The 19,303-nt window shown below is 36.3% G+C and overlaps 1 long non-coding RNA gene across 1 annotated transcript in view; it reads left to right on the top strand.

Moving 5' to 3' along the window:
* The window catches only part of LOC107518931, a 28,659-nt gene extending 22,218 nt beyond the window's left edge, over window positions 1-6,441 (top strand). The window contains exons 2-3 of the long non-coding RNA XR_001598982.2: window positions 4,393-4,566; window positions 5,680-6,441. This is a non-coding gene — a long non-coding RNA (uncharacterized LOC107518931). The remainder of the gene's footprint in view (window positions 1-4,392; window positions 4,567-5,679) is intronic.
* Window positions 6,442-19,303: the final 12,862 nt, after the last annotated feature.

Below are 19,303 nucleotides of genomic sequence, written 5' to 3'. Positions count from 1 at the left end.
TCAAAACAGAAGTGTCATATTCACATTAATTCTAAGAAACATTTTTTGAATACTAGCTATATTCCAGCTAATACACGACATTTCTAGAGCTGATTTTGTTTTCCTTAGCTGTATGGTCTTGAAATTGCTCTAGTTGAACCTCCTCTGACCACTTTGAATTTCCTTCTTTTAAAACATTAGCAACCCTTTTTCAACCTAGTGTTTAACAACAAACAAAATAAGCAAGCTTGTTAATCTGCTCTTTCAGTTCAAGCACAAAAATATTAAATGATATTAGCGAACGAATGACTTCTGGTTGCTGCCTTTTGATCCCTCTTGCCAGTGTGATAGTAAATCTGTGACAATTTTTGTACTTTTGTGTCTAATCTGTTATGTTTCTACTTAGTATAACATGAATATGTTGTTTTATTTCTTAATAATGATCACGTAATTTCCTTACCAAGTTCAAACAGGAAGTTTTCTTTGCCAAGATTTGCTAGTCTCTATTAGAAGATGATGCTTATCCAGAAGATTTCTGACAATATTTCAAAATAAGTGATAGTTTTCTATGTTAATGAAAACTACTGTTTACTTTGGCTGACATTTTGGTAATAAAGGGAAAAGAAGATCTAAATTCTTACTCAACTAAAATAAAATGATATCGATTTCCATGTTATTAAATATCATGGGCAAGTGTTTATGCTTTTATTATATTTCTAGTTATATTTCTTATTCATTATGACGGAGGTCCCCAATCGTTTTTGCATCAGGGACTGGATCTCTGGTGAGAATCTAATGCCTGATGATCTGAAATGGAGCTGAGGCGGTGATGCTAGCACTGGGGAGAGGCTGCAAATACAGACGAAGCATCTTTCGCTCTTTGCTATTTACCTCCTGCTGTGCCGCCCAGTTTTTAACAGCAAACCGCTACTGGTACACGGCCCGGAGGTTGGAGACCCTGACATTATGAGACCTACATTTTGGAAATGGATCTACAAGCAATTTATCAAATTGTGCAACTGCTTTATGTCTCCATAAAATATTTATATAGTAATAAATATAGTATGCCTGACCCAGGAATACCATAAAAATAGATAGGTTTTTTACTGGAGTGCTTGTTGTAGTTTCCTAGGGCGGCTGTAATACGGTACAACAGGCTGGGTGACTTAAACAACAGAAGTGTCTTACATTCTGGAAGTTAGAAGGCTGAGATCAAAGTGTTGATAGGTTTTGTTTCTTCTGAGGGATGTGAAGGAAAATCTGTTCCATGCCTCTTACCTAATTTTTAGTAAACATTTTTAGTAAACATTTAGTAAACATTCCTTGGCCTGTAGATGGTATCTTCCTTGAATCTTCATATAGTCTTCCCTTTGTACATATCTCAGTGTCCAAATGTTCCCTTTTTATAAAGACACAATCATATTGAATTAGGTCCTATCCTCATGACTTCATCTTTTTTTTTTAATTTTTAAAATTTTTATTTTATTTATTTATTTTTTTTATGGTGACATTGGTTAATAAAATCCAGTAAGTTTCATCTGTCCACTTTAACAGTAAGGCTTTCATCTTAACTTGATCATCTGCAAAGACCTTATTTTAAGGTCACATTCACAGGTACTGGGAGGGAGGCTTAGGACTTCAACATGTATTTTAAGAATACATTTTAAAGACTATTATAAAACATAGAAGTAAGATAGAAGATAGCTCTTCCTTTACATTTTCCAAGGTTCGTGAATGGTAACTTCTGAATCCCAACTATCTCAAGCTCTTTGATTGTTTCTGTGATTCTAAACATAAGCCTATCATATATGTGCTCAACAGAGGTTTGTACAATGAGTTAAAGACACTTTCCTGAAAATAAAATTCCCAACATACATCCGTAAACTGCAAGTGTTATAGTTTGGAAGACTTCAGTAATCCTTTCAGTGCACCAGCATACTCCTGGTTAGTTTTTAGATTTATTATTAAATCTTTCTTTAATAATAAAATCAACATTCAAGGAGATGCAATTAATATTTAAGGATAAAATTCACAATCTTGACAAAATACTATAAGATTTATGTCATATGATTTGCTTAGTGAGTTTATTGGTAGACTGTACAGCTTGAAGAATATGGTAGCAAATTATGCCTCCTGGGGTCCAACTATTTTGCTTTTTTCATATGTATAGACTGCTTATATTAACTGCTCATCTTGAAATGTGGGACACAGGAGGGGATAAGGAAGATGCTGAAAAGGAATACAGATGGTTCAGCATCGGCTAGTTATCACCACCGGAAGAAACAAAATGCCAAGTCCTCTCTACTTCTGCCAATGCATTTTTTACCTTTAAATAACTCTATAATGTTTTCATTATAATATTCCGAAATAATGTAGCTTTGGTGCTCCAAATTTACTCTCTTGGAGTAGATTAAGTATTGAGAAGATGGTACTCATATCCTTAAAATCAAAGAATCTTAGAATACCAGAACTTCGAACTAGAAGTAACCTTATGTATCAGTTGGTTCAAAGTTCCAACCTCGTGCACAGAACCTTCTGCAGCATCCTGCAAATGTGATTTGTGCTATTTTTAAATGTGAAGAAACAAACTATAACTGATGTTTTATGATGTAATGTTAAATAGTAAATACTCAATGGAAAGACAAAATATGCTGACTCTACACTCAAGAATTTATGTTCATGCACCGTTCCAGGTGCCCAGATACAACACTGAGCAAGACAGACACACCAACTTTGTTCTGTAGAAGTTTTCAGTCCCTCAGAGAATGAACATTCAATTATAATCAAATGTGGGAAGTACTACAAGTGAGGAAGTTAGGAGATTGACAGAAGCACATATCAGGACTCTTAAATTATTCTGGGATAAGACAAAGAAAGCTTCCATAATGAAGTGATATTAATGTCAAGACTGTAAGAGTGAGGAATTAAGCATTGAGAGGAGGAGGGGAAAAGTGTTTCAAGCAAAAGCTGTAGTATGCATGAAGGCCTGGTGGTCAGAGAAAGCATGTTAATGATGCATCCTGCAAAGAATATAGCAAGTTATTCAATATTATATTTATCTTATTCAATTTTAGTGTGGCTACTAGTCATGAACAGAGCTATATAGATTAGATATAAAGCATTCTTTTCAATGCATTTAGTTGTGAATCGTTATCTACTTCTTTATTTTACACCTTTCTCTTTCTGTCATCTCAATGAAATTTCTTGGTGACAGTCAGTGGTTCAATGTCCCTCAATTCAGAGTTGGTGTTATTAAAACTTTTATTTTTTGAGTATGATGTACTATATCTATATTATCTCATAACAACCTTGGCAGCAAGTATCATTACCTCCAACTTGTAAATGGGGAAACTGAGCCTCAAAGAAGTTAAATAACATGTTCAAATTCCTACATGGCCAGGATGCTAACTCCTCTCTCTCTGCCTTTCTAGTCTATTCTCTCATACTCTATTTTACTGCCTATAAATTACATACTGGATTGTGAGAGGCCATGTTTCACAATATGAGTTAAACTTTTGAAATTGAAAGTTTCAGTCACAAGACTTCTCTTTTATATTCTTTACTCATTCTAGTAAAGACTTCTCTTTGTTCTATTCTCCCATCTATGGGACTGCCTTTGAAAAACTCATCCCTGCTAAAGGAAACTAGAGATTGCTTAAGCTCCAAATTGCTTGGTTTACCTGTTTTAATAATTGAAAATTTACACCATCAGGAAATTTGCTTTTTTATATAATTCATTCCTTTATGCATCAGTGGAAATCAAATATATCATTAGTCTATTCAATGGAAGGGAAGAACAGAGATAATAGGGAACTAATAATTCAGAGCCCTTATATCAAGAACCATATTAGACCCTTTAAAGATAATAGCTCATTTCATTCTCAACATAAACTATAGGGTAGATATTATAATTCCCATTTAATCGATAGAGAAACATTGGCACAGCTACCTTAGCTGCAGAGCTGGGATTTGAATTCTTGTCTTTAAGTATCCAAAGTCCATTATTGTTCTATTATACTGTGCTGATCGTTTATTTATTTCTTTAAGAATTTTTTTTTTGAGAGATCGTCAACATGTGATAGAACTGAGGGTATTAAGTTAAGAATTGAATTCACTATTTTAACAAGATTTTTATTTTCCAATTGGCTTTGTATTGCTGGTTGGTAATTTGTGCCATTAGTGCCTGGCATGTAATAGAACCCTGAATTTTTGATACATTGCATGCTTATTTAATTTTTACCCCAGAATTTGACCACTTGTCACTATGTACACATGTAGTTGGTATTATTTAACTTTTTTTCCTAAGTGTACCACTTTGAACTTATTAATTTGCCCTCATTGGATGCAGTCATGTACCCAGGTATTCAAAAGCCAATGTGCATGTTCCCTGAAACTTGATCCTCTGTTCTTCAGGCCGTGCATATCTGATCTCCCAGCACTATGGATTTGGCCAGGAGAAGGACCTTGAAGTTTGTGGACCTAGCTTTGCTCCCCAGCATCCACACTGCTTGCTTTTGGGGATTGGACAGCTCCTGCTCACATAGGACAAGCATGTGTCCAGTACTGCAAGCGGGAGTGGAGAGAGAGGTAGGAGGAACTATACTTAGGCTCCCCTTCGATTTTTCTATGGGTTATCACGCTGCTCATCTAATTTCATTCTGAGTGGGTAGGAGCATGTCTATTTTCAGTTTAGTGTCCACTTCTTCCTAATTTGTGATTGTTAACAGTTCCATCTCCACACCACATCTTCCCAGAGTTGCCGATAGGCGGGGAAAGGAGGCCAAACCAAGTAGCAAGTAGGTGGTTGAGAACCATTATGGCTTCTTTCTTTTTCTTTCTAGTCATTGGCATTCTTAAAGTGTTTCACTGGCAAGTGTAGTGTGGGGAATGGATATAGAAATAATCAGCTTCAAGTTTAAAATACTTAAACTTGGGATAGTTTGCTGAGTTATTTTTGTTTTTCTCAAAACAAAATGGACCATAAATTCTGAGAAACAGCATGACAGATGTGGATTTGGGTGAAGTGTTTCATGCACTTGTGAAAGAAAATTTTCTAAGTAATGAAACAATCTCATAAAGCCATAGGGCTTCTATCTTATAAAATGCTTTTAAAATGCACTGACAACTTTCTTTCATTAAAAAAATTAATTTAAATATAGAACACTCTCCCTTGCCTTCTGTCCCCCCACCCCATTTTTGTTTAAATGATCCCCAAATTGGACTGAGGTTAATTCTTTTGTTCACTGAACACTTATTTATTGAATGCCTCCTATATTCTAGGAACTGTGTATACAGTAGTTACTGGTTTAGATATAGCTCCTACCCTCGTGGGGTTTAGTTGATGTTGGCTAATATTTATTACACACTTACCTTGTGCCAGACATTTAATAACATCATCTCATTTAATTCTCATATCAACTCTGTGGGATAGGTACTATTTTTATCCCTATTTTAAAGATAAGTACAACACAGCTTAGGGCCATGAAGTATCACAGCTAGTAAACAAATCATCTGTGGGAATAAATAAATTGGTGATGAGAATGACCTAAAAAGGAGTGGGATGATTCATGTTTTAGAGCGATGGTAACCTGTGTGGACTTCGAATGTCCATGGCTCTAAAATAAGTAGCAAAGCCTTGGTTTGAAAATATTTTCTAACAGTTTCTTTTGAAGTGTCATTCACCTTTTTGTTTTTTCTCAGGTCCTAGAAGGATGGACTTGGTGTGCAAACTGGAGGACTTGGGTACAAAGTCTCTGGTATATTTAACCAAAGACTTTACATATGCAAGTGTGTAATTTCCATTATACTTTGGACCCCTTTATTCTTGATAGCCCTTCAATATCCTGAGGCTTATGAGATTTGTTGATTTCCTAATCTGCCATTCTTAATATTAAGCATTTGGGAGTCTCCAAACAGCCTATGTTTGTGCTGTAATCTGACTCCAGTTTGAATATAATTTAGATATAGTTTTTTTTTGGTATAGAAACTATTCTATTTAACCTAAACCAAATAAAAAATATGGGAAGTCTGTGAATTGGTGCTGTTAAAATTAAATTCAAAACGGAGACTGGACTTGAAAATTTCCCGGCAGACAAAAACTTATTGAGGCCAATAAGCACAATTAACTCTAAGTTATTTCTTGAACATAAGTGAAAGTTAATTATGTTTTTTTTCTTGTAAATGCCTCTGATAATCATAAAACAAACTTGTTATTGTCCTAAAATTGGTGTAGGATAATCACATAACTAATCCTCCGCCGTCTGGAAACCTCCATTGTAATAAGCAATCATTGTAAAGGTTAAATTACTTCCCATTTTTATTTTATAAGCCATCTTGTAATATAATGCCCCAGAGCTTCATGTTAGTTTTAAATTGGAAAGCTCCCAGTTTGTGAACTGTTCTAATATGTACAATAAAGTCTTACTAAAAATTGGTTTTGATCTGGTGGTTTTAATTTTGCTATTTCTAGATTTTCGACAGTGTTATGGGCTGAATTGTGTCTCTCTAAAATTCATATGTTGAAGTCCTAACCCCTAGTAAGAGAGGAGCGGAGGCATCTGAAAAATGCAAAGGAAAGGGCTTGCAGAAATGGCCGACCCAGTGAGTTATAGATTACCACATCCTATAAATCTCTAAATGGCATTCTGGAAACTCTTGCAACACCTGGTGCTGATAACACCAAGGCTGCAGATTCTACAAGATAAACAGCCTATAAATAGATAAGACCTGTGGTCTGGAAATTCTTTCCCCCTTATAGCCCCCCACCTGAAACTTCCCCTCCCCATCCTGAGTCATGAGGTACACGAAGACCTCAGATAAAGGAATCACACACCCCTTGCATGGATACTGAAAAGATATATAAACTGTAAGAAATCTAACCAAGAGGAGCTCGTGCTTTGGTACTGTTAAGCCCCATGTGCTCTACTGGCTAATAAATTCTCCATCCTCTAACAATGTTGTCTGAGCATTCAATTGCCTCTGTCAGGTGTTGCTTCCTACAACACTAGTACCTCAGGATGTGGCTATATTTAGAGGTAGGACTAAAGAGGCAATTAAATTAAAATGAGGTCATTAGAGCATGCACTAATCCAATTCCTTTTAAGAATCGAAAATCAGGGCAGAGATACATACGTTGTGAAGACCACGTGAAGACGTAGGAGGAAGATGGCCCTCTACAAGCCACAGAGAGAGGCCTCAGAAGAAACCAGTTCTTCCAAAACCTTAATCTCAGACTTCTAACCTCCAGAATTGTAAGTAAATAAAGTTTTGTTGTTAAGCCACTCGGTCTGTGGTACTTTCTTATGGCAACCCTAACACAATTGGTTTCCAAATATGTGCTGAAAGGGTTTTACATTTACAATTAGACATATTCAATTTAGATAATATAGCACCAAAGAAGAAATCCTCCAAAATAATCAATTTTGACAATGTCGTTTTCCTGATAATAGCAATTATATTCTATGAAGGAATAAGCACTCAGAAATTCAGGGTTATGGCCCTTGTTCAGTTGGTGGCAGTTAATGAAAGGCATGTGGCCTTAAGCGATCTTCTAACCCAAATTTGATTTAGCAATACGTAAAATTGATGCAATTGCAGTCTTTTCCTTCATGATGAAGCCTATGATTAAAGTTACATAAATGGAGAAATTTTAATCATAAGCTTCATTCAAAATAAATTTGGCAATTTGACTCCATTGTCTAAAAAAATTATATTTTGGTGATATTTTTTGGGTATCAGATGCAAAGCATATGGGGCAGGACTATACAGGGAGAAAAAGAACAGGAAAAGCATTCACTGATACTATAGTTAAAATATTATTTGTTGAGTGTGGTATTTTAGTGGAGTGAAAGATATGTATATGTTATAAAAACTAATTAAGACTGCCTTTTGCTCATAAAGAGAAACAGCTGGGTTTTAGCATTTGCATGTATTCAAGATCAGTGTTCACTGATAAAAAGAAAATCCAAAGCTATTTTGAGAAGAAAATGAAAATTTAGCTTACTCAGTCATTAAAAACTTTCTTTATATGTACATGGAACATAAAACTTATCAGGTTTATAATCCAGCCACTTCCAGTTCTCATAAAGCTTAATCTCTTGAATAGATGCCATTTTTAGTTGAAAATTTTAAACCTGAAATTTTAAACCTGAAATTAGAAATTTGGGCTTCTCTTCACCCCCACATCTTTACATCGATTTGAAATCTAACAACTTAAAGAATCTGAGAAAAGGAAAATCCTCACAACAGATTCATTCATAACCCCAAAGGAGATTCCCATGCTTAATATGCCCTTTCTAAAATAAATCAGCAGAAATAAAGAGAAAGTAAAGATTTTAAAAGATACTCAGCTTGCAGTGCTGATGGACTTTCCTAGCTGTCAGTGAAAAGACCTGTGGTGTTCCAGAAAAGGTGAAAACTTCAAAATCACCCTCCAAAAATGGAAGGATTTTTGAATCTGTTGCCAGGATCTAAAATGAATTTCCACCATCCATAAAGCAACAAAACATAATTGAAAAATGAAAATAGTTGATAGACCACCTACATTATGCTCCCAGGAACAGAATGAAACTCCCTAACTAAGTAGATATGAAGACCTTTACCTTCCCTCTCTGCCATGCCTTGAACATGCAGGTACTACTTTCTGAGGCAGACAGATTCCAGGCTTCCTACTCCCGCCCCCACCTCCACTGCTGCTCCCCCACCCCGCCAAATCGATAAATATCTATTTGAGAATTGCACCTCTGTGAAAGCAACGAGGAAAAATCTGGGAAGGAACCGAAGTGTCCCATTGCATTCTGTGTCGTAGAAAGCCTACCTCATCTCCAACTCCAGAACACTGTAAGACATGCTAAAGTCAGGATAAGAAAATTTGTGCCCACCAGCAGTTGCAGCTTATGTACATTCCATCTTTTTGGAGTATTAGGGCTTTGGAAAGTGAGAGAAAGAGAATATACTATCTTATTCCTTCAGAATTGTTGTAGATAAAATTCTGCCATTTCCTAGAAATGAATCTAGGTCAGGATTTCTCAACCCTGTCACTACTGACATTTGGAATCAGGTGATTTTTTAGTGTGGGGTACTGGCATGTGTATGTTTAGCAGCATCTCTGTATCCCTACATCTCAGGATGTTTTGCAGCATCTTTGACCTCCACTTATTAGATGCCAGAGGCCCCTTCCACCCAAGGTGTGACAACCAGCAATGTCTCCAGACAATGCCAAATGTCCCTCAGGGAAAAATCATTTCCTATTTGAGAACCATTGAAATAAAACAATCAAAGACATAATTGGAGAATAGATTGTTGAGCAGAAAAAAATGACCTAGGTATGTATATCAAAACAAATCACTGAGCTCTAGGCAAAATCTAATTTGTCTTATTTATTGAGAGTTAATTATATGACAGACACTGTTCCAAGTGCTTTACCATACAATCTTATTTAACCTCAGAACACCCTATGAGGTGGGTACTATTATTATCTTCATTTTACAGTTGAAGAACTAGAGACACAGAAAGGTAAGGCAGAAGCCCATTATTAAGTCAAATGAATCATATTTTATTCAATTCCAGACAATCCGACTCCAGAAGCAGCTTTCTAATTATTAAATTATAATCATGTATACTTGTATAGCCATTTATAAATTATAGGTCGCTTTATCAGTTTAGTCTTGCCTGTCCCTCTGATTCACCCATATTCCATGATGGTTTCTTCCTATAGGTTTAACCTTGGGTGGGTGAAGAGTTTATTTTGACCAAGGCATTGTGCACAGTTTCAGGACCAGACCCATCAGCTGGGATCTGCCATTCATTTTAATACTTTAAAGGTAGAACCTGGAATACCTAAGGTGAGCCACAGCCTTCCTTCCTCTACTTCCCTCCACATTGACCTATACCCCTGGCTTCGGCCTCATTTTTTTTTTTTTTTTTTTTTTGGATGTTTCAGATACCATCCGCTTGGTCCTAAGACTGATCAATCTAGAACACCTGTCCCAGTGGTTGTTTTCTATTCCCTCTGTCCTCTGTGCAATATATGAATATACTCTTGAGGCATTGCTTCCTTTGTGGGACTGACCCATCATAGATAGGACTCTGCCACCCTTCAAGCCTGAAGTTGTTATGCCCCTTGGTAAACAGTATTTGGGGGTAATACTGCCTTACCTTTGGGGGCAAGCCCTATAATATAATATTTTCCTCCTTCTCAGCTCAGGCTTCCACCCACCTCCCCTAGGGCTCTCAAAGTTCACACAAGACTTACAACCAATCAAGGTAGTGATGCAGTTAGCCTTTTTGTTTTGCTTTTGATATTTGTTTTTGTTTGTTTTAAATTTTTTTGATCTTCCAAATAATTTATGTAGCAAGCAGAGTATATATGTGAGCAAAGCAGCTAAGTGACTTTGCCTAATCCACCGTGCTAATAAATGGCAAAGCCAGGACCTAAATCTAGGCCACGAAACCATAGATCTTCAGGGCTTGAAAGGCCTTTAAAAGTCATTTAATCCAACCAAGTAAATGAAACTTGTGTTTCCTTCATAATATCTCTGCCAAATATTAACTAGCCTGTGTTTGGATCCTTTCTTCACAGGACAGCTCAGTTTCATTTTTTGCTAGTTTTGACAGTCGTTTGTTTAATCATCCTCACAGTCTTTAATTAATTCATCAGGTATTTCAGGGCCTGATATGTATGCAATGCAAGCAGGCGCTATGCGGATAATGAGGTAATTTCTGAAAGTAACTTTAAAGATAGAAAGTGGAAAGTTCTACACAAGAGGTACTGATAAAATGCCATGGAAACTGTCAGAAAGTTCTTCCTTCTGTTGATCCAAAACCTGTTTTAATCTGTAGCTTCCAAAATTTGGTCTTTATTCTTCCCAGCCATAAACAAGTTACTCCTTTTTATTACAGCCAGTGTGTCATTCTTAAGTTATTTCTTATCAACAATTTCTCAGATCCTTTTTTTTCTTCTGATTACTCCTCTCTCAACCCATTTCAGTTCGTTTTTCTAAAAGAGTTTCTCTAGAACTGAACAGAACTTGATGTGGACTGATCAGAAGAGAAGAGAGGTAGACTACCTTTTTTATCTTTCTAGATAAAACAGTTTTATAGGGCATTAAGTCTACATTTGCCTTTAGGTGACCCCATTCATTGATTATCGTCTCAAATTGACCTTACTGTTTATTAACTAAAACCTACTGTGCCAAATGTTTGGAAGATCGTCCTGTTACTGGGATCCCACTTTTAAATGTCTTCTCCTGTCAGACTGTTATAATATTGCTCATATACCCCAATAAACTTAATAAAAATAAATTAAAAAATAAAAATGTATAGTTCAGTAACATTAAATATATTCACATTGTAAAACCATCACCACTATCCATCTCCAGAACTTTTTCATCTTCCTAAACTGAAACTCTGTACCCATTAAACACTAACTCCCCATTTCCCTTCCCTGCAGCCCCTGGCAATGGCCATTCTGCTTTCTATCTCCATGACTTTGACTCCTGTCGCGTTTTATATAAGTGGAATCATACAATATCTGTATTTTTTTGCGACTGGTTTATTTAACTTAGCATAAGGTGTTCAAAGTTCATCCATGTTATATCATGTTAGAATTTCCTCTTTTTTAAGACTGCATAATAATATTCTACTATACATGTAAACCACATTTTGTTTATCTATTTATTCATTGATGGGCACTTGGGTTTCTTCTACCTTTGGCTATTGTAAATAGTGCTTTTATGAACACGGGTGTACAAATATTTTTTTGAGACCCTGTTTTCAATTTTTTTAGGTACGTACCCAGAAATGGCGTTGATGGATCTTATGGAATTAATAATTCTTTTTGATACTTTAAAGAATATTAAAAAAAATTTTTTTTTGTCTGCTTGGAGAGTTTTTTGTTTATTTATTTTTGTTTTAGACCTTCAACTCTGGGTAAATTTAACTGCATTTGAAGTCTCCCTGATCAAACCTGATTTTCAATGATAGCTAGTGCCAAATTTTGAAAAGCCTTTATTGAAATAGTAAGGACACTAGATGCCAATTACCTAAGTATTGAAGTCACATACTTTTTGGTGGAACACTGACAAAGATACACTTTTGTATCCTTCTGTATAGGATTTCTCCTTTTCACACCATGAACAATCCATATTCTAATGCAGTTGAGACATGTAAATAGCATGTCAATGTGCTTATGCTAAAAACCATGCTTCCCTCAGAGTTTAAAAATTGAATACTTATTTGGTCTCAGAGTCATTCAAGGGCTCCTCCTTAGCCTGTCAAATCTGACAAGCATCAGCGGCTGACACGAAGATGATGTCACTTGCTCTCTTGTTTGCTCCTCTGTCCACTAAAAGCCAGTGGTGCCAGGCTACAGTGCCTTTGGTCAAATCTTTAAAACAATAGAATTGAAGAGCTTCAAGGAATAATAAATAACCTTCACCTATAGTGAAATTCTTATAACTTTTTCCTTCGTGAAGTACCAATTTGTAGCATCAGACATTCTTTATATTAGACATTCTGTAAAAAAGTTATTTGCTTTATGTAAGGCTCATCATATATGTAGAAGACATTAACTTATCACTGTTACCTCATTCATAGATTTGAAATGTGAATCTTTTAGCTATATCCCACATCTGTTTAATATGTCATTTCAATTTACTGAATACCCTTTTATAGAGGTAAATCATCGGGATGTTAGAGAATTGTCGTCAATCCCAGTTCAATTAGTATTCATTCAGCAAACTATTGTATTAGTCAGTGTCTAAGTGCTGGGCATATACTGGTAAGCAAAGTTTAAACATAGGGAGCCCTCGGTGATCTGCTTTTAGAGGAAGCCTTTGATTTTCATTTTAAAATCTGTAAAGATCATCACCATCTAAACAGCTGCTCAAGCCATAAATCTAGGACTTTTCTTTGGTTTTCTCAAAGCCCCCTTCCCCAGCTTCCTTCTCTTCTGCCTCTAAAATTGATCTTGATTGCATCTATTTCTCTTTATCTCTACTGCCATTATCTGAACCCAGGTCACAATTATTTCTAGCCTGAATTAATGTTACAGCTTCAATAGCCTCCTGACTGGCCTTTCTAATTGTACTATTCCTCCCCTTTCACCTCTACCATCTATCCAGAAAACAGTGGCCTATTTAAAATCACCTAGTGGCTTCTCATTGTACATATAATAAAATCAAAACCACTATGATATATCCCTGCCTTTTTTCTCCAAACTTAACTCCTGCCTCTCCCCTCTCTGCCCACTCTGCTCCAGCCACACTGGCAATCTGGCAGTTCTTTTCAGTGCCTTGACAATGATGGGCTTTCCTCAACCTCAGAACTTTCACACATGCTGCTTCCACAGCCAGGGATGCCCCTCCCCTGCCTGACATGTCCTCACATCCTTAAGATTTAAGCTTAAATGTTTTCTCTTCAGAGAGCTAGTCTTTGAAAATATTGGATAGGTAGTCCATTAATGTGCACACGTGCGTGTGTGTGTGTGTGTGTGTGTGTGTGACCTAATCAAGACTTCTGCTATTTTTTGGAGTATTTTTTCTTATTTATTGAAAAAGACTTTGTCATACATAGTATAAATCCATTCCCAGATGTTTGCCTTTTACATGTTTCCTAGATGTTGCCTTTCTTTTTTTTTGTTTAAGGTTTTGCTTTAAGTTTCAAGTAGAAAAGCTCATCAATCTTTTCAATTTTTGTTTCATAGTACCATGCTTAGAGAATCCTGTTGCACAAAATTTATAAGTAATCACTTATTTTTTTCCCTTAAACTTATCTGGACTCCATTTTGCTCTATGGTGTAAGGGAGGAATTTATCTCCTCCTCTTCCCCCCTGCTCCCACCCGCCCCCCCCCCCCCAATTTTTGGCCATGTGATTTCTTTTCTGCTCCAAGAAGGAGAAGCTGCTATGGATTGGTAATGTTAAAGGACACTAATTAGGCCATGCTTTCTCAGAGTCTTGTGGTAGAGGTATAAACAAGATTGCAGTGGGCATTAGAAGAGCAAGATATGACTTGGATTTGAGCTATGGGGCCTAAGTAAAGGAAATAAGTCCTGTTTTGACTCTAGGTCCTTTAGGCCAGTGTTCCCCCCAACCTTTTTGTCACCAGAGACTGGTGCTTCTGTGAGAATCTAATGCCTGATGATCTGAGGTAGAGCTGAGGCAGTAATGCTAGTGATGGGCAGTGGCTGCAAGAACAGACGAAGCTTTACTCACCTCCTGCTGTGCAGCCCCATTCCTAATAGGCCATGGAAGTTTTTTCTTCTTCCTTAGTGTGTTTGTTTTTCTTGTGGACCTTAAGGGAAGAGGTTAATTACCTAGAATAAGATTTAGATATTTCTGGTCTAAGACCATATTAATTGCAACCTCCCATTTTCAATCTTAGTTAATGCATTTATTCTTAAAAATATATTCATTGTTTATCTTCAATCAAATGAACATTTATATGGATTCTACATGTAATTTGGATTTAAAAATTTTTTTTCTAAAACAAGATATTTTATGCTTATGCATATGTAAAATAGGATTATAATACCAAAGGTAGTTTGGTGTTAAATAATAGCTACTCAAGTGATAGCTGCTGACTTAATTATATCTAGCAATTAGTGGAAAAGACTTTTCTGTCTCTATAAACAGACTTATGCTATCATAAACTGGCACCATAAAATGGTGATATTAAAGTGAAAGCAGTGTTTTAGGAAACAATACAGAAGTAAGAAAGGGTTATTTCTTTGTCGAATTATTTTCTCACCCTTTCACAGAATTATAGAATTAGGGAATTTTAGAGCTTCAAAGGACTTTAAAGATTATCAGATACAACCTCTTCATTTATTAGATGATAAATTTAGAAGGCAATGAGACAGGCAGATTCTTGAACAGTAGAAGATTAATTCTTTGTGCCAATATTTGATAAAGTCCAGCTATTTGCCCACCATTGTTCTTAGGTGTTTCCACAGTGAATCAAGCATAAATCTTCTCTAAACAGCTTAATAGAAATGTAAACAGTTCGATGGAAAGGTAAACAGTTCAATAGAAGAGAAAGTATTTACTTGTATAACCAGAATGAGAAATAGAAAGTTGCAGGGAGCAGGTTGGTGTTCTGAAAACAAAATATTAGGAAGTAATTGAGACCTTGCTCCCTGGTATATGTTATCAGTTTGGCTAAAATAAACTCTTAGAAAAATTCAAAAAATAAAAAAAGACAATATTATAATGTCCTTCTATATTATTATAATTTTTGTCATCAATATAGTGATAAAAATGCATTTATTGGGCTTCCAATGTACACGGCATGATATATGAGATATTTCCCTCCCTGAATGAATTTTTCATATAGTAATGATATAGGTCATTTACTAAAGAAGATAAGTAAAAAGGAGGAAGTGGTAACACTAACTGAGAGCTGCATGCTGAGCATCTAAAGTGCATTATTACTTTGAACCCTCATAGAAATCCTGTGATTAGAGTTTGAGTTTTATCAGTTTTATAGACACAGAAATGAGTCATGGGAAGGGAGGAAGATGACTTCTCAAAGTCATATAGTAGGAACGTAGTGGAGACATACTCAAACAGCATGTAATAAATGCTAGGGGCATCATCTCAACAAAAAAATGCCACAGGAATTCAAATTGTGCATTGGAACTGTTGAGATGACTTCATGGAGGAAGTGGGACTTATGTCAGACTTTAGGAGAATGGGGAAATTTTGGAGATGAGAGGAAGTGGAATCTGAGCAACTACAGTAATATCATTGGTTTCTGTGAATAGAGTGACAGTGGGGAGATTGGTTTGACAGAGTGACCAGTGCTGGGCTGAAGTAAGCTAGGGTCAGGGTCTTGGAATGTGTGTGAGGAACAAGATGAAAAACTAAGTTTTGGTGAATATTGTCATATCTAGAATGGCCACAAGGATTGGGAGAAAGGCTGGGGTGAGGAAAGCTAGCTAGGGAAATGTTGAAGTACAGCTGACCCTTGAACAAAATGGATTTTAACTGCATGGGTCCACTTATACATGGATTTTTTTCAATAAATAAATACAGTACTGTAAATATATTTTTGTTATGATTTTTTAAATGACATTTTCTTTTATCTAGCTTACTTTATTGTAAGAATAGAGTATATAATTATATAATACAGATAACATACAAATACGTGTTAATCAACTATGTTATTGGTAAGACTTCCGGTTAACAGTAGGCTATTAGTAGTTAAGTTTGGGAGGAGTCAAAAGATATATGTAGACTTTTGACCGCATGAGGGTTTAAGTGTCAACTGTAGTCGAGAGGTACAGATAAACACCAAAACTAGGGTTGAGGAAGAGGTGATGCAGGGCAGAGGTCCCTAACTCCCATGGCCTAGTAGGAACTGGGCTGCACGGCAGGAGGTGAGTGGTGGGCAAAGGAGTTAAGCTTAGCTTGTATTTGCAGCTGCTCTCTGCAGCCTTAGGATCACTGCCTCAGCTCTACCTCAGATCATCAGGCATTAGATTCTCATAGGGGCACCTGTCCCTGGTGCCAAAATGGTTGGGGACCGCTGACGTAGAGTGTGGAAGGCTGAATAACGGTCCCCCAAAGATTTCTGTGGCCTAATCCTCAGAACCTATGAATATGTTCTCTTACATTGTAAAAGGGACTTTGCAGATGTAAGTAAGGTCTTGAGATGGGGAGACTGTCCTGGATTATCCAGGTATCCCCAATGTAATCACAAAGGTCTTTATGAGGAAGGCAGGAAGGTCAAAATTAGGAGAAAGTAATGGGACTAAAGAAATAGAAGTTGAAGTTATGGAGCCATAGCTAAGGAATGTGAGTAGCTTCTAGAAACCGGAAGAGGTAAGGAACAGATTCTCCCCTGGAGCTTCCAGAAGGAATTAGCCTTTGTTGACACCTTTAGTTTATCCCTGTTAACCTCATTTAGGACTTCTGGCCTCCAGAAGTGTAAGAGAGCAATTTGTGTTGTTTTACAGCACCAAGTTTGTGGTAATTTGTTACAGCAGCAATAGGAAACTAAGACATAGAGAAAGAGATAGATATAAAAGACATTACTAAGGAAAAATGATGGTATTTAATTATTGACTGAATGAGGGAGAATTGAGAATCACAATAATGTCAAGATCCTGAATGTAGAGTATAAAGGCAATGGACGGGTAATTGATTTCTGGGTGAAAGATGAGTTCAATTTTATATATTTTGCTTCAGTTTTGGGGAAGGCATCCAAAATCAAGCTTACCTTGTATGGGGTTATATTTGAAGGATTCAGGAAGGGGCCCATAGCAGGTAAAATGCAGATCCCACATTGCGCAATGATGTTTTTATCATTTAGATCTATTAAATCAGCTAGAGATGAAGGCACCTCACGTAAAATTCCCTTCAAGGAGAGAATGGCAAAGTATTAAGCTTTATTGCATTTTATGATGAATGAGCTATTATTAGATTCTTAGATTTGGTAAGCAGCTTAGGCATAATGAAGAGGAAGAGGTGTGGAGAGGTCCATCCCTAGTTGCTAAGAATGATATTCAGAATTATGTGGAGTCAATGTATAACTTTTGTCAGATTCTCAAAAGGATAGAGGACCAAAAAAGGAAATTTAAGAATCATGCCCTAATGGCATGAGGTACCAGAGGATGGAAGAGAAAGGGCAAAGGGCAAGAGGAAGCAGAAGGGCAACACACTGGAATCTCCACAGTCTTTTTTTTTTTTTTTTTTTTTTTTGCTGTAGCTCAGTGCTGCTAATTCCTGCTTCTCTCTTCTCTTACTAGACCCGTTTCAGGGCGTCTTGTGTTTCCAGAACCAGGCTGCAGCTCGCTCTGGTGAGAGGTATTTTATTTGCTGACAACTGTGTTCTTTGAAAGACTCTGTTTTCATGTTTTAGAGAATATTTCATCTATGTTTTTAAAGGAATTTTCTAAGTAGTGTAAATACTAATATCTCCATAAAGTGAATATTAAAAACTCAGTAAATGATTATCATCGGCAATCTCTTTTCAAAGAGTAAACGAGACCTAGAAAGTGTGGGAAGCTTCTAGTTAGTTAGTAGCAACTGTTTCTTTTCAGTGAAATAAATCATCAAGAGTTGCTTGGTTGATCTCTAAGTAAAATGTTTCTGTAGTTAAATTTGATGTTAGTTCTATGTATTGAAGAGATACTTCTCAATATAGCTTAGATTCAGCATAGTCAATTCCACTGCATACTATAGAAGCTGCCCTGGGGACAGAATCTCTTCCCTAAGCCATCTCTGTACAGACCTAAATGAACAATTTCCATTTTGTTATGTAATATAATGTTGACTTTTTAAAAAATAAAAATTATAATGTCAAGATTTCCTCTTAATAATATAAAAGAGTGGACTAAGTTTGTACTCAATGGAGTTTCCTATGGGTATGATCGATTTTCCTGGGTCCTCTCCATAGGCATGAAATTTCACTGTAACATTTGAAGCCTTGCTTTATGGGATAGATATTAATTCATTAAGAAAGTAAAATAAATTTAAATGTTTTTCAGCTTCTATAGTATGGTCAAATCATAAAAGGTACCTACCCTGCTTTAATATTAAGGAAAACATATGTAATGATTTGTCTTTAAAATGACTAGAATTTCATCAAGGTTAAAGCTTATATAAATTCAGTCTTATATAATGTATATGCTTTCTGAGTGAAACTGATATGGAGCTATTATTTGACTGATACTATCACAAATTACCAGGTGGAGAGAGGCACTTTATAAAACAGACTTGGCTAACCTACATTTGCTTGCAAAGGAATGTCAAAGTTTGTTGGAAAAATCTAGCCAGGGAGTACAGTTCCCCATATACCTTGACTAATAGACTTTGTCCATTAGAAATGTCATTTGTCATTCTTTTTGATGAGTTGACACTTTGAGAAGAACACACATGGAGTTTTCAGAGGAAGGGAACTCTGGACAGATCAATCAGTCCTGGCAATCAACCTGGTGACACATGCCATGACTGGATTACATTAAACATTAAAGGCCTACTGTAGATGCTTTTTGTAGCAACATGATTATCTCTGTACCACAAACCGTGTGACTTAAACAGAAATGTATTATCTCATGGTTCGAGGCCGAAGTCTGAAATCAAGGTATTGACAATTTGGTTCCTTCTGGAGGCTCAGAGGGAGAATATATTCTCTATACTTCTAGCCTTGCTTTTGTTGGTTGCTCGGCATTCCTTGGCTTTTGGACACAGCACTCCAATTTCTATCTTTATCTTTACATGGTGTTTCCCTTTTGTATTCACACAGCCCTTTTATAAGGACACCAGTTGTTGGATTTAGAGCCCTCCTTATCCAGTATGACCTCATCTTAATGAAACTAATTA

The sequence above is a fragment of the Rousettus aegyptiacus genome, unplaced genomic scaffold (assembly GCF_014176215.1).
Source record: "Rousettus aegyptiacus isolate mRouAeg1 unplaced genomic scaffold, mRouAeg1.p scaffold_m13_p_10, whole genome shotgun sequence".
In the NCBI taxonomy this organism is placed as follows: domain Eukaryota; kingdom Metazoa; phylum Chordata; class Mammalia; order Chiroptera; family Pteropodidae; genus Rousettus; species Rousettus aegyptiacus.
This window is presented reverse-complemented; position numbering and strand designations above follow the sequence as displayed.